This window comes from Haemorhous mexicanus, chromosome 11 (genome assembly GCF_027477595.1).
Source record: "Haemorhous mexicanus isolate bHaeMex1 chromosome 11, bHaeMex1.pri, whole genome shotgun sequence".
Taxonomy (NCBI): Eukaryota; Metazoa; Chordata; class Aves; order Passeriformes; family Fringillidae; genus Haemorhous; species Haemorhous mexicanus.
In genome coordinates this window covers 9538265-9550695 of record NC_082351.1, presented here as the reverse complement: position 1 = coordinate 9550695, position 12431 = coordinate 9538265, and the positions used below count along the sequence as shown (strand labels likewise).

At 45.1% G+C, this 12431-nt stretch overlaps 1 long non-coding RNA gene across 2 annotated transcripts in view; it reads left to right on the top strand.

Moving 5' to 3' along the window:
* LOC132332240 (uncharacterized) overlaps positions 1 to 12431 on the top strand; it is a 158925-nt gene that overhangs the window by 11739 nt on the left and 134755 nt on the right. The window lies entirely within an intron of this gene.

Genomic DNA, 12431 nt, shown 5'->3' with positions numbered 1-12431 from the left:
TGTGAAGGCACCTCTCAAGAGTATTTTTACTGAGAACTTGGTTAGTAATGCATTGAGGTGTGCCTTAGGGCACATGGTGTTGTCCTGGGTGCTGTTTGGGAGCAGCAAAGCCCTGAGAGCTCCTGAGTTAAAGGTGATTGAGAGTGAAAGAGATATGGGGAAAGAGCTCTACCATCCCCTCCAGTTCTCAGTCCTTCCTCAAGTGCAATTCCACTTTGGTGCTTGCCTTTTTTGACTTCTTGCCCAAGTTAATCAAGTAATAGTTCTGTTCCTGGCCTTTTGTTCCTGAGTGCCTCCCCACATTAATGGGAAGTCAGACCTTCTCTGACCATGCTTTTGTTTGGAGTGCTTCAGGAAACTCTACAAGGTCAGGTCACGTAGGTAGGCTCAAAGAGAGCAGTGTTGGATGCTGTAGAGACAGACCACATGGCAGCAGGGAGTGCTGTGCAAGCTCCTGCCCAAACACAGCACTAGTGACTGGATACCAACCTGCGAGTTTTTTATGGAGCTGTTTGCTTGGAGGATGCACAGGTCTGTAGGACTGGGAAAACTGGAGACACAGGTGTTATCTGGATAAACAATAAGCGAATTGCTGTTTTCAAAATGCAAGGATTGAGAGCTGGGAAAACCTGCCCTGTGAGAAAGTTTTGAGGAAGGAAAATGAATTATTTTCACAGGTAGCTTCTGGTCCTCTCCCAGTAAAGTGCTGCCTTCAAAGAAACTGTGAGGGTAGAGGATGGTGCCCAGGTCACAGAGGAATTGCATACTCAAGAGTCCCAGACTCATGTACTGAAATCCAGAAGAACTAGAACAGGGCCAAGCAGGAGAGAAGCACAGGCTTTTACTGGAATCTGCTTATAGCACTGAGATCTGATAAACCTGTGTGGAAACCCTGCAGCCGAAGGTGTTGGCCAGGAAGCTCAGCAGCATGAGGGAAGCTCAGAAAATTCACAGAATGTTCTGAGATAGAAGGGACAAGGATCATCAAGTCCAAATCTTAAGTGAATGTATAGGGATTAAACCAAGTTCACTGCTTCCAAACAAGCAAATAAGAGGTCTGTCTCCAAGACAAGTTGATAGCTGACAGATGATGACTTGTTGTGCCCATGGGCATGAGGTATGATCAGACTGATTGTAATTGAAGTTCCTGGGTCTGCTGGCTCAACTGCCTTGTTTCAAGAATAAATTACAGTGTATTCTGAGAAAATTGTATAGACTCAAATGTTGGTGGGTCATTTGCAATAAAACTTCTCCAAAGTACTGGTGAGATGATGATTAAGTAATAGCTTGTAATAAACTAGGATGTGTGTACTGTATATAATGATCAAGAACAAAGAAAAGCAGCTGGAGAAGGACAGGAGAGGAAGAAAAATGTTTCTGGTGAAGAGTATAAAATGGTATTTTCTTATTGGTGGTTTTTGGTTTGTTTTTTTTTTACAGAGCATGTGGAGCACGTGGGTGGTTTGACTGGAATGTATTTAGAGTTCTGTCCCTGTCGTGGCTCTGAGGGAGTGAGCGATGGGTGTTCTGTGCTGCCAGGCAGTTTGTTCCTCACAGGCATCACTGTGTAACAGATCTGTGTAAGAGCCACCCTTAGCATGTCAGTTAAAATGATAAATCGTGCATATTGCACAGGGTTCAGTGCTTTGCAGCTCATGCAACACAAGCAGGAGAGAAAATGAAGATGCAGAGCAGGGCTACAACATGCCCTAGGGAGGCACAAGGTGTCCCTGCTTCTCAGTCTCTTCTGCATGGGTGCAGGGAGCTCCCTCCTTGGCCCACTCTGCCCCTTGGGGTTTGCTGCTGTTTTATGTGTTCCCCAAGAGCAGCCTCTTAAACCTGAGCAGTTCAGCATGAGCTGTTTCCATCCTCCTCTGGGATGTCACAGATATCTGTGGCATGACTCTGAGTCAAACTGTGTCACTCAGCCGTTCCAGAGCACACACAAAGCTCATCTAGGCTTTTTCAGAAAAGATCTACAATTTCCTTAGTGCCTGTATAGATTTTTCCACAGTGTGGTATTTTGCTGCTTAGTCACAGTTATCTTTTTGTTTTAAGAATAGACTTGTCTACCATCTCCTTGGCTGTACAGCAAAAGAAAGACTTTATTTGTCTTAGCACAAACACCTTGTAAAAGTGTCAGATGTGCCAGCAAGTATGTGCTTAATTAAACAGGCTCCTTAATAGGTTTTATTATCATTTTAGAGCTCTGTACTTGAGCCACCTCTCTTAAAGGACTGTTTAATGAATTTCTGAGGCTATCTGACAAGTAATGTTCTTTGCTTGCTTGTTATGCAAAATTCATTAATGTTTCCCTTTGCATGGTGTATACTGAATCACAGATATTATGACTTAATTAGCTAACTGCAATTTATGGGGTGGTGAATGTAGGTTTTTTATTTACTGATCTTATGCAGAACTAACCTATTTACAACAAGCAAACAAATAGAAGCTCAGGTTGTTTTGGTGTCCCTGCTGACAAATACCTCCCCTTGACCCTCATCATCTGGGGACTTTTCCATAGCTTGATAACCCCTTTTTTTTTTTTTTTTTTTTTTGCCATTGAAAGGGAGAGAACATGCTAGAAGTAAGCAGAGCTTTAGTTTTAGGGGATTGGCAGGACCCAACCAACCTCATTGCTCTGAGCACAGAACTTTCCATGTATATTTTCTTCTTACAAGCAAGTCTCTAGAACACATTTCCTTTGAGCCTCACAGAAATGTTTTGGGGTAATTCCTTAGCTGGCATACCTTGGATGTGCTTCCCTCACCAGTTCTGAGAAAGGGACAAGAGTTGTTTTTCCTCTGCTTCCTTGGGAGTTGAAATTATTCACACAGTAGACAGCATCGCCACTTGTGGGCAGGCACAAATCCACAGCAAGGTTGTGGGTCTCTGAAATGCCTGTACTAGCAACCTGAAGGAGAATCAGTGTGTGACAGTTGTGGGCCAGAAAGGGCACTATGTCCCTGGAAAGACCTACCTAGAGCAGGTAGCTCTAGATAACCATCAAACTCAAGTATCACATTCCAGTTGTACCTTCTGTTGATGTATCTATTTTCCTGTGTCTTTACAACAACCTGGTGTGAAGTTACCATCCACCCAGGCTATCCACATTTACTTTCCTAATCAACAGTTCTGCTGGATGGGAAAAATGTGCAGTGGGTCAGAAATCAGTGGAATGGTTTCTGCAGGATGACACTGGATGTGAGGGGTGTCGTGGTACCTGCTCCCTTGCAATGCCACAGCCTGTCTGATTTGCACTGGGATGGAGACTGTCTCCTCCACAAATAATGTAGTTATGCTCCTGTCTTGCTGGGCTGAGACTGCACAGAGGCAAAATAATAGTAACTGCTTGCCTGGAGCATACAGGAAATCTGTGGCAGAGAAACAGGATTTTGCCAGAGATCACAATGGCAGAAACATCCATTTTTCCATCTGTGTTGATTTTTAGATTGCTTCGTGCTCCCTTTCTGAGTTTTACCCTCATTATAACTTAGGAAAAGTTGAGCTGCTTCAGTGGTCTCTCCCCTTCCACTTTCCTTCTCTTCCTACAGCTGCCTCATTGTTATTTTCTGCTATACAGGGCACCAAACTCCTTAGGAAATCAGCTGCTGCTGGTGATGGCTGGACCTGTTTGGAAACTGTAGCCACAAAAGCCAGAATTTCCAGTGTAATCAGGCCATTAAACCTTCTGTGGGAATTTTTAAGGCTGGCTTTATCTGCCCTGCAGAGAGAAGTGTGGGGAGAGGCTGTTTCACCATTGTTCCTCCTGGTGATGACACAGGCTGGAATTGCTTCTCCTTGAACACTGCCTCCATTGGGGTGAAGCCTGTCTTTGTGTTGTCCTAATCCCTCAGTCCAGACCACAGTGACCACATGAAGTTAGAGTAGCCCTGAGGCTGTTCCCTTGTTCTAACACGTGCCACCAGCAAACTGCTCAAAAAGATAAAATCTTTGACTAGACTGACCCAGTGTCTCAAAATGTTGGTCTGTGAGCAGTCCAATTGAATTTGGACTTCAATAACATAAACAACTGCTTAGAAAATTCAGAACCATGTTTCCTTTCTTTCATATCATTCGTCCTGTCTTCTGTTATTACATGTTTCAGCCCATGACTGTAGACTTTGCTGGAAAGAGTCAGTCTCTCTGGGAGTTACAAATGTTCATGCAGTCTCATCCCCATGTTTGGATCAGAGGGATAGATTTGGAGTGAAGAGGAAGTTTTCTCATGATGTAAGATTGTTTCATGATTTGATTTTCAGTATTTTCCTCCCAAACTGCAGTGAATTTTATTGTAATTTTGTGTTTTCTGGTAATTGACAAAAAAATCCAAACTCGTTGGCAGCAGCAGAAAAGGCACATAAGGTACCCAAACCTTCTAAAACAAGAACAGTTCTGGCCTGTTCCAAGATGCCTCCCCCTCCCAAAACTGTTAAACTGGGAGGTTGCTGAAGCTGTTCTGTTCCCATAGCCGGATTAGATCTCAATGAATCAGCCCTCTGAGAAATCTCCTTGGGGAATTCCTGGCAGGCTGTACCCCAGCATCCCTTGCTGACTAAGTTGGGAGCTTCCTCAAGTAGTGCTGCTGTGTAGGACAACGGGTCAAAGCCTTGGTGCCGCAATCCTGGAGCCCAGCTGCGGATCACAGCTCCCAGGATGTGTCAGCCCTGTCCCATCCTACATCCCTTTTGTCCTCCAAATTCCCCAGAATGGAAGGGAGCTGAACCCTTCACTGTTGATGGTGGACCTGGGATGAAAGCACACTTGTTTGAGCTCTTGGCTGCACTGAGCCCTAGGCTGCTGCTCTCCCAGGAATGTCAGTGAATGCTGGGCTGCCTGAGAGACTGGGGAACCAGGCAGGAGTGTGGGAGCCAAAATATGTACCTGCAGCCTCCCAGACACTGGAAAGCCTCTTGGCTATGGAGTGTAGATTGGCCACAAAGCTGCAGAGAACAGGTGAAAAGACCGGGGGTTTGTGTTGCTTAGGAGCTCACCAAAAGTTGTTGGAATAAACTGGAGAGCAAAATTCATCCCAGAAGGCATTAGACACAGGCAGAGAGATTTTGCTTTTGAGCTTTTATCTTGATTTGCCTCATGTGACATGCCTGCCTTTTCTCTATTTGGAGTTATCTTGTCTTGTTTGTTCTTTTTTAGTGCTTTAATAAAACCCAGCCATGGGGCCAGAATCCTTTGACTTCTGGCTTGGCTGCCTCCAAGACCAGATGTGGCAATTTCACCTCCCAATCTGTCTGATACAACCCAGTCCCAAACAGCTTTTAACTGATGAAGAAAAGGAGACAAATGCTTGTCAATGTGGATCTGGTTGAAAAGAGCAGAGCTGGACAACTGTTTTGGCCATCAGGGCTCCAGCTCCCTGCCCAGCCAGGAGAGTTTGCTGCCTGCACTGCTCAATAATGTGTGTTTATGTGGGGGCTGTTCTGCACATACTAATTTTGAGCTGCACATTTTCTTCCAGGAAATCTGTATTTGGCTTTATAACTTCCTAGGAATAGTTTGTGCATTGGAAAACCCTCTCCTGCCATATGGGAAGGAGCTTTCTTACTTGTACCCTGTAAAAAATATGCATGAAGTTTTTTTAATGAAATGAACTTCCGATAATTGCAGAAGTTTGGAATTTTCAGGGGCTTTGATGAAATAGGTGTAAATTTGTGACAATTTCTGAGATACACCTGGCAAAAGAGTGTAGCTGAGTGGGTCTGTCCCTTGTTTGGTCCATGGTCCAAGGTACAGAAACCACCTGCGTGGTTTGGTACCAGAGCAGCCAGTGCTGCTCTGGTGGTACAGGGTCCATTATTCAACAACCAGTTGATACAACTTCTGTGTAGATGGCTCAGGTCAGTTTCCCATGTCCAGAGGCTGCAGCTGGCCCTGCCTTTATCCTTTCACTTCCTGGTTTCCAAGGCCAGTTGTACTTGGTTGGGCAACGCATGACAAGGGAATGTCCAAGATGATGAACCTGTTCTTAATGTTCATTTAACCAGCTCCCAGCTGCCCTCCCCCAAAGCTGACTTGGCTCATCAACTTGGGTGCTCCTCACCCTGAATTTTGGGTGTCTTTTTAGTGCAGCAGAACTAAATTATCTGCATAGAACAAGTGCTGGAGGAGAAACAGGACTTCAACAGAAATCACTTTTTTTCAGCTTCCCAGCAGTTACAGGTCCTTGAATGGAGACTCTTACCTCCTCAGCAAACAGTTTACACTGGCATATCCTGCTGTTTGCAAGGAATGAGACTTGACAGAGGTCCCGTGTGTAAAGCAGGCTTGAGTAAAATGTTGTCAGTGTCACAAAATCCCTGCCCCTTGTGAGAATGTGTTGTTCCTACAAAACTGTTTGGACGTTGATTGTGCAGTATTCTGGTGTCCCTTGTGTGTATGAGGGTCAAAGCAAAGCGGTTAAATGACATTTTGCATCTCAGAACTGAAACCACCTATTCCTGCAGGATGCTTCAGGTGTAAGTTTGCTAAAAAAGCCCAACCAACTCAATGACTTGCCCAAAATTCCTCTCAGGAAGGAGAGATTTGTGGATAAAGGGTTTGTGGTAATTGGGAGTGGGGCTGTGGCCCAGCCTTATCCCCAATGTGCTACAGCTGTGAGCAGCAGGTGAGCAGCACTGACAGCAATGAGCCATGGAGTGCCCAGGGGCACTGAGCAGCCACCAAAGGGAGCAGAGGGCACACAGGTGCAATGCATCAACAGGAGGGGATAAAAGGTTGGGCTAATAAAGGGCAGACCCCCACAGCCTTCTGCAGTGCTGAGATGTTGCTCAGTGTGGGCAGATACCTGAAGCCTTCAGGAGAGGTATGGTGTTACTCTGTTACTGTATGGGCTGGAGCTTTCTGAAATGCTATGATGGTACTCTGTGTATCCTGGCCATCTTGACTGCAGTGTATGCTGTGACAGAGTTTGAGCAGGAAGAGAGAGGAAGGTTGGGTAATTCTTTTGTAGAATTCATAAACATTCCTTTTGTCGCAAACAGTTTCTTTTTACCTTCCTTACCTGAGTGGGTGGGAGGAAATCTGGCCCAGCAGTTACAAAAGGGGCTAAGACTGTGGAGAAATAAATCCTCTCTTCAGCAGCCCTGCGCTGGGTAGCTGGCCAGTACCACCTCCACAAACACTGGTGCCAATCCAGTGCAGGAGCAGCTGAGTGTCAGCCCAGCCTGGTGTTTCTCCAGGTGCCAGGGACTTTTGGGTGGCATCACAGATTGAGTGTTTCCTGGAAAGAGAGAGTCTCTGTGTAAACATGCTGAATAAACAGGCATTCTCTCAGTCCAGCCCCATCCTGTCAAGCATAAGGTGCAGATGCAGGAGCTCTTCCAAATTAATTCTTTCCCCTCTTGCTGCCTCTCTGTTTTACCTGTGGTATGAAAGCAAAGCAAGGCCAAGAGCCTTGGCCAGGGCCAGATTGGCCCAGCGCTGCCTGTTCAGCTTCCAGCTGGGTGCTGTGGACCTGCACCCAGCTCTCCCTCTTGACGGACTTGCTGGAAATGGGAAAAGGATTGCTGTTATATTTGCTGAGGCAGAAATACAATCCAATCTAGCTTGTTGGGTTGTAGGGGAAGAGGGATGTGAAGTAACCAGCTCTTGATCATGCTGGTAATCTGTAGATCTTGGGAAATAAAAGTACATAAGGAAGAGCTGGGACTGAATAACTCTTGTGCTCTTCTTTAAGGTGGCTATGAAAGGCTCAGGAGTGGTAGAACACCAGCATGAGACAGATAAGGTGTACAAGAGGGTCAGTAACTGCTGGTAGAAACACAGGTTTTGGAAATTGAATTCTGGCCATCCTTTGTCTTAGAAAAGCTTAGTGCTTTTTTTCTTTAAATCCAACCTGCAGTCTGGATTTAGGGCATTGTGCTGTGCTGCTTAAAAACTTACACTGTTAGAAGCATTCAAGAAACTAGAACTAAGGCTGTAGGTAAATGTTTGCCAGATATATTTTAGTTGAAAAAATGTTTCAGCAGCTCTTGCTTCAGTGGAAAACCCACAAAGCTGTTTGATAGTTTCTACTGTATATATATTACAAGAAGGCTTTGATTCTTTCCCTCCAGATTGCTCTGGAGCTTCCTGAGGACTTGTGTAGGAACATGGGCAATATTATTTCTGCAGGGACTATGTGAGCAGAAGAAAACCCAGTCTCTAAAGTGGGATGAAGCACTGATGTCCTTTCACAGTTTGGACTTAGATTTGAGAATTGGACGTCTCTTGAGGGAGGATCTGGAAACTTGAAAAAGCCCTAAAATTAATTTTTTGAGTTGTAGAAGAATAGTGATTTTACTGCAAGAGCATACCCATCCTGTACCAGATGCAGCAGTTGTTTGCTCACTAACATGAACCACCCACTTGAAGCACAGAGTGGTGATGATATAACCTATGCACTCAGTTCTTCACCTGGTTTTTGGGGGGCTTAAGCCACATATTTAGGATTTTGCTGAAGGAAAAAAAGTGACCTTGGTGTTGTCCATATTCTCCAGCTCCCATCTGCTACTCTGGGTTCCTGCAGTGCTTCTGTTCTCTTTCCAGGTTGGAAGAAAACTGTGTGTGCTTGTATCCCCCTCAGAGCTGAGGCCACCATGGTAAGGGAGGGCTGTGTGCCATGACCCTTTTCAGCTCTCTGGCTGGAGTGCTCTGAGTAGTCCATCGTTTTGTGTGTGAGAGAAATCCCTCTGGCATTCTGTGTTAGAGCTGGATTTACTGGAAACAGGTGGAAACTGTCCTTGCACAACACTTTTCCCACCTACAGGCAGTGGTGACTGGCACAGCCCAAAAGCCTTTGACAGCCAGTTCTTCTGTAGATGTCTGGCAAGGAGGCTCCAGATCTGGAGAACAAGGCTTCACTCAGGCTGCTTTAATTGGAGGCTGCTGTGGGTTTGTGTATCAATGAGCAGGTGATGACCTTGTGACTACCCAGCCCTGCTCACTCACAATAGCTCTCAGGGCTGTGTTTGTAACAGGAATTTTGGAAGCAGTTTCCATTGCAGAGTGACTGGTGTAGAGAGCTGAATTTGCAGTCCCAGATCCTGATAGTTTCTGGGAGGGAGTGTTGTTTAGTTTCTATTGAAATATGAAGGTGCTCCTTCAGAACTGCTATTTTCTCGTACTGTTTTCTAAGTGGCTTGGGCTGGGGAGTGACAGTAGATGTAGAGAAAAGAATGTGGCATTTCTGCCTTTTGATTTAATAGCCCTGTATAATTTTGAGGAAGTCTCTGGCTGTTATTTGGTGCTATTCCTGCTTCCCATGCCGGCCAACACTAGCAGCACAGGTGTATGTCTGCACTCCTGTTGACTCAGCCCTTGGTAAGTTCCTGGTGAAGGCTTCAGTCTCCTCTCCTTTAATTGATGTGGTTTGCTGTGCTCTGATGGAGATTGTTTATGGACCAGACTATGCCTTTGGCCCCAGCATGTTACTCATGTCTACACAGATGAGCACAGACAAACCTGAGCTTGTCTGCCTATGCAAAGACGGAGTTGACTGTGAGCCAGACACCTCTTAGCATGGAGTCAGAGCAGAAGCAGCTGCATGCCAGGCTCTGTGTAACTCTGCTCACAACCCGTGGAAGTGCCTTCTGTAGCTGCAATGAAGTCCTTGTTGTGCAGGTTTCCTCTTTTACAGTCATTTGTCAGTAAATCCCATCCAAGTGTAAGCAGGTGTTTGGGATTTGCAGGTTTGTCTCCTTACTCCTCTGCCTGGTGACTGCATTTTGGATGATGAAACAGAGATACAAAATGCAGATAAAACATTGAGACAGGGAGGCATGTAATGACCCCTGTGGGAGCGCATATCCAGGCCTGGTGGCAAACTTTGATTGACTTGATCTCCTGAGCTGGGGCCAGGGTATGTTGCCAAGGTCTGACAGGACAGCAGGGGCTGCCTGCTGAAGGGAGCAGCTGGTGGCAAAAGGCAAGGAACAACCCTTTGGGCTGGCGAGGAGATGGCCCAAGGAGCATCGTGCCTCAGAAAATGCCAATTGTCTGAGACAGAACAATTTTGTGGGAAAATGTTGGTTTTGATGAATTTCAGTTGCTGAAAAATATTAGATGAAAATGTTTTGATAACTGTTTGACCTTTTCTAAATGGCAAAGTTTCAATGTTTTTAGGTCCAAATGCTGCTTCATTTTGATAGCTAGCATTAATTGAAGGTTAAAAAAAAATGTTGGAACTGAAATGGAATTCCTGAAAATGAATAGAAACAAAATGTTCTCTTCCTCTTTTCCTCCCCCAGCATTCTTATTTCTGGAGAAATTGTGAGATTTTTTTGACTTTTTAGTTCCTCTGAGCGGAGATATTTAAAACCTCACAAATTGTTGTGGGAGGGCATCCCATCCGGCTCCCTATCCACCTGCTCCAATGTAGTTGCTGGTTTTGAAGTGGTTTTTGTTTTATTTCATGATGGAGCTGCAAGCATTTTTCAGACATTCCAAAGGGAGAGGCTCCAGATCTGCTAAGGGACCAGGGTGCAGCCTGTCCCTGCAGCCCTCATCTGCCCAGCACCCTCTGTTGGCTTCCTGGCAAGTCTTGCATCTCCCCATCTGAAAGGAAAGAGTGAGAGCAGTGTGCTGTGATTTGTGCTGTGGCTGAGTGATAAACATGCTGTGTTTGCCAAACTAACACCCTGGGAAAGCATGGAATGATCACTCTAAATGTATCATGGCTAAAAGGAGCCAGTTGTGTGCACAAGTCAGGCTCACGTCAGAATATAGGAATAGAAAGTAAATAGGACTGTGCAGCAGGAGATGCCTTAAAAGCCTCACCAAGAAAATGCTGCTCACAGGTCCAGAGCCACAGAGAGCAGGAATGTCCTCTGGCTGAAGTGGCTGGAGCAAAAGCCTGTCCATTGTGACATTTGCACATCTTACAGCCAGGTGAAGGAACTGGGGTGGAGAGAGCAGGAGGGGCTGTGAGCTTCCTCCTGTCCAGCTCTGCATTGGAGTGAAAGTGCACCTTTCCACTTCCTCTCTTAAGTGGAAAGGATTAATATACGATCTGTCATGTGGGGTGTGATGGCAAACAGGCTGTGCTGTCTCCCCCAGCATCCCAAGCCTGTTGCCATGTCTCTGGCTGATATGAAGATCATTCATTGCTCCTCTTTTAGCTCTGCTGTCTGCCTTGTCCATCAGGTGATGAGTCACATCATCGTGGTGAGTGGTGACTTCGGACTTCCACAAGATGCTATACTGCCTCTGTGTTTGGAGAGCTTTGTTTCTCCTTTGGAGGGGATGTCTGGCAATTTTATTCCATCTTGTGGAGTGTCCTCAGTAGGAACAAGAATTTGCGTTTCAGCCATCTTCATATCATGTTGATGAGCATTTGGATTTTGGCCTTGCACAAAAATGATTGAGTTCAGTTTTTCTTTTGAGGGATGTTTGTGAAGGGCAAAGCCATATGCTTCAGGAAACTGCTAAAAATTAACGTGTAGTAATGGTAAAATGATCCCCTTTACACCAAGGATGCTCTCAAAGCCCTCCCAGAAGGCAGGGTGGGTGAGATGAAGTCTGCAAGCAGTTTAGGGGCTGATAGGTGGTGAGGTGTAATGTTCCTATAAATAACAAATACTGGTTTCAGGTTCCTGACAATATTGGTTTTCTATTGGTCAGTGATCTATTTCTGGAACATGAAGTATTTTCAAGATCTTTGTCAAGTTGATTTGCCTCAAAAAGCGCTCCTCTAAGATAGCCAGTAACTGGACCCGAATTCTTTCCCTCTTCTCTAAGATCCAAGCCCTTTCTTCCTCATTTCCCTGTTGGGGTTGGCAGAAATGCCAAATACTAAGAGGTTGCAATGTAAGCAAACAATTTTTAGGAGACTATTTAAGAACAAAATAATGGCAAACAACAAAACCCACAGGAAAATCTGAAGGATTTATAGGATGTTTTTCCTCATTCAGATGGATGCCATTATGCTGGGAGAATGAGTGGATACAAGTAAAGGGGACCTGGTGTGGAAAAATCAAAACACATACTTTCTAGGAGAGGTGCAGGGCTGAATTCTCTCTATTATATGTACTGACTATATTCAGTGCAATTATTCTGAAGTCACTTCTTTTAACTTGCCTAATGCTTCTAACAGATTGTTCTGGTAAACTGCTGTTGTCAAGTACTTCTTGCATCTTAATGTGTCACTCAGAGGTCTGCTTTCAAAAATGCACCTTGCAGGTATTTTTGAGTATCCATGTAACTTGTGCCTTGGCAGCCATTCACTCTGTTTGAATACTCCTCTGGCTGAATATTTGCTCCTTTGAGCAGAGTATAGGCAATGCTGTGTTCCACTGGTGCATTTTTTGTGCTTCAAAATCACCTTGAGCTGAGTGGGTGAAACTGTCTCTCATACAAGCAGCTTGTGTTCCTCTGGGCAGTTCCCTTGCTGAATAGGATGTAAGGCTTGTACTAAGAATTTATAACTCTTTCCCCTC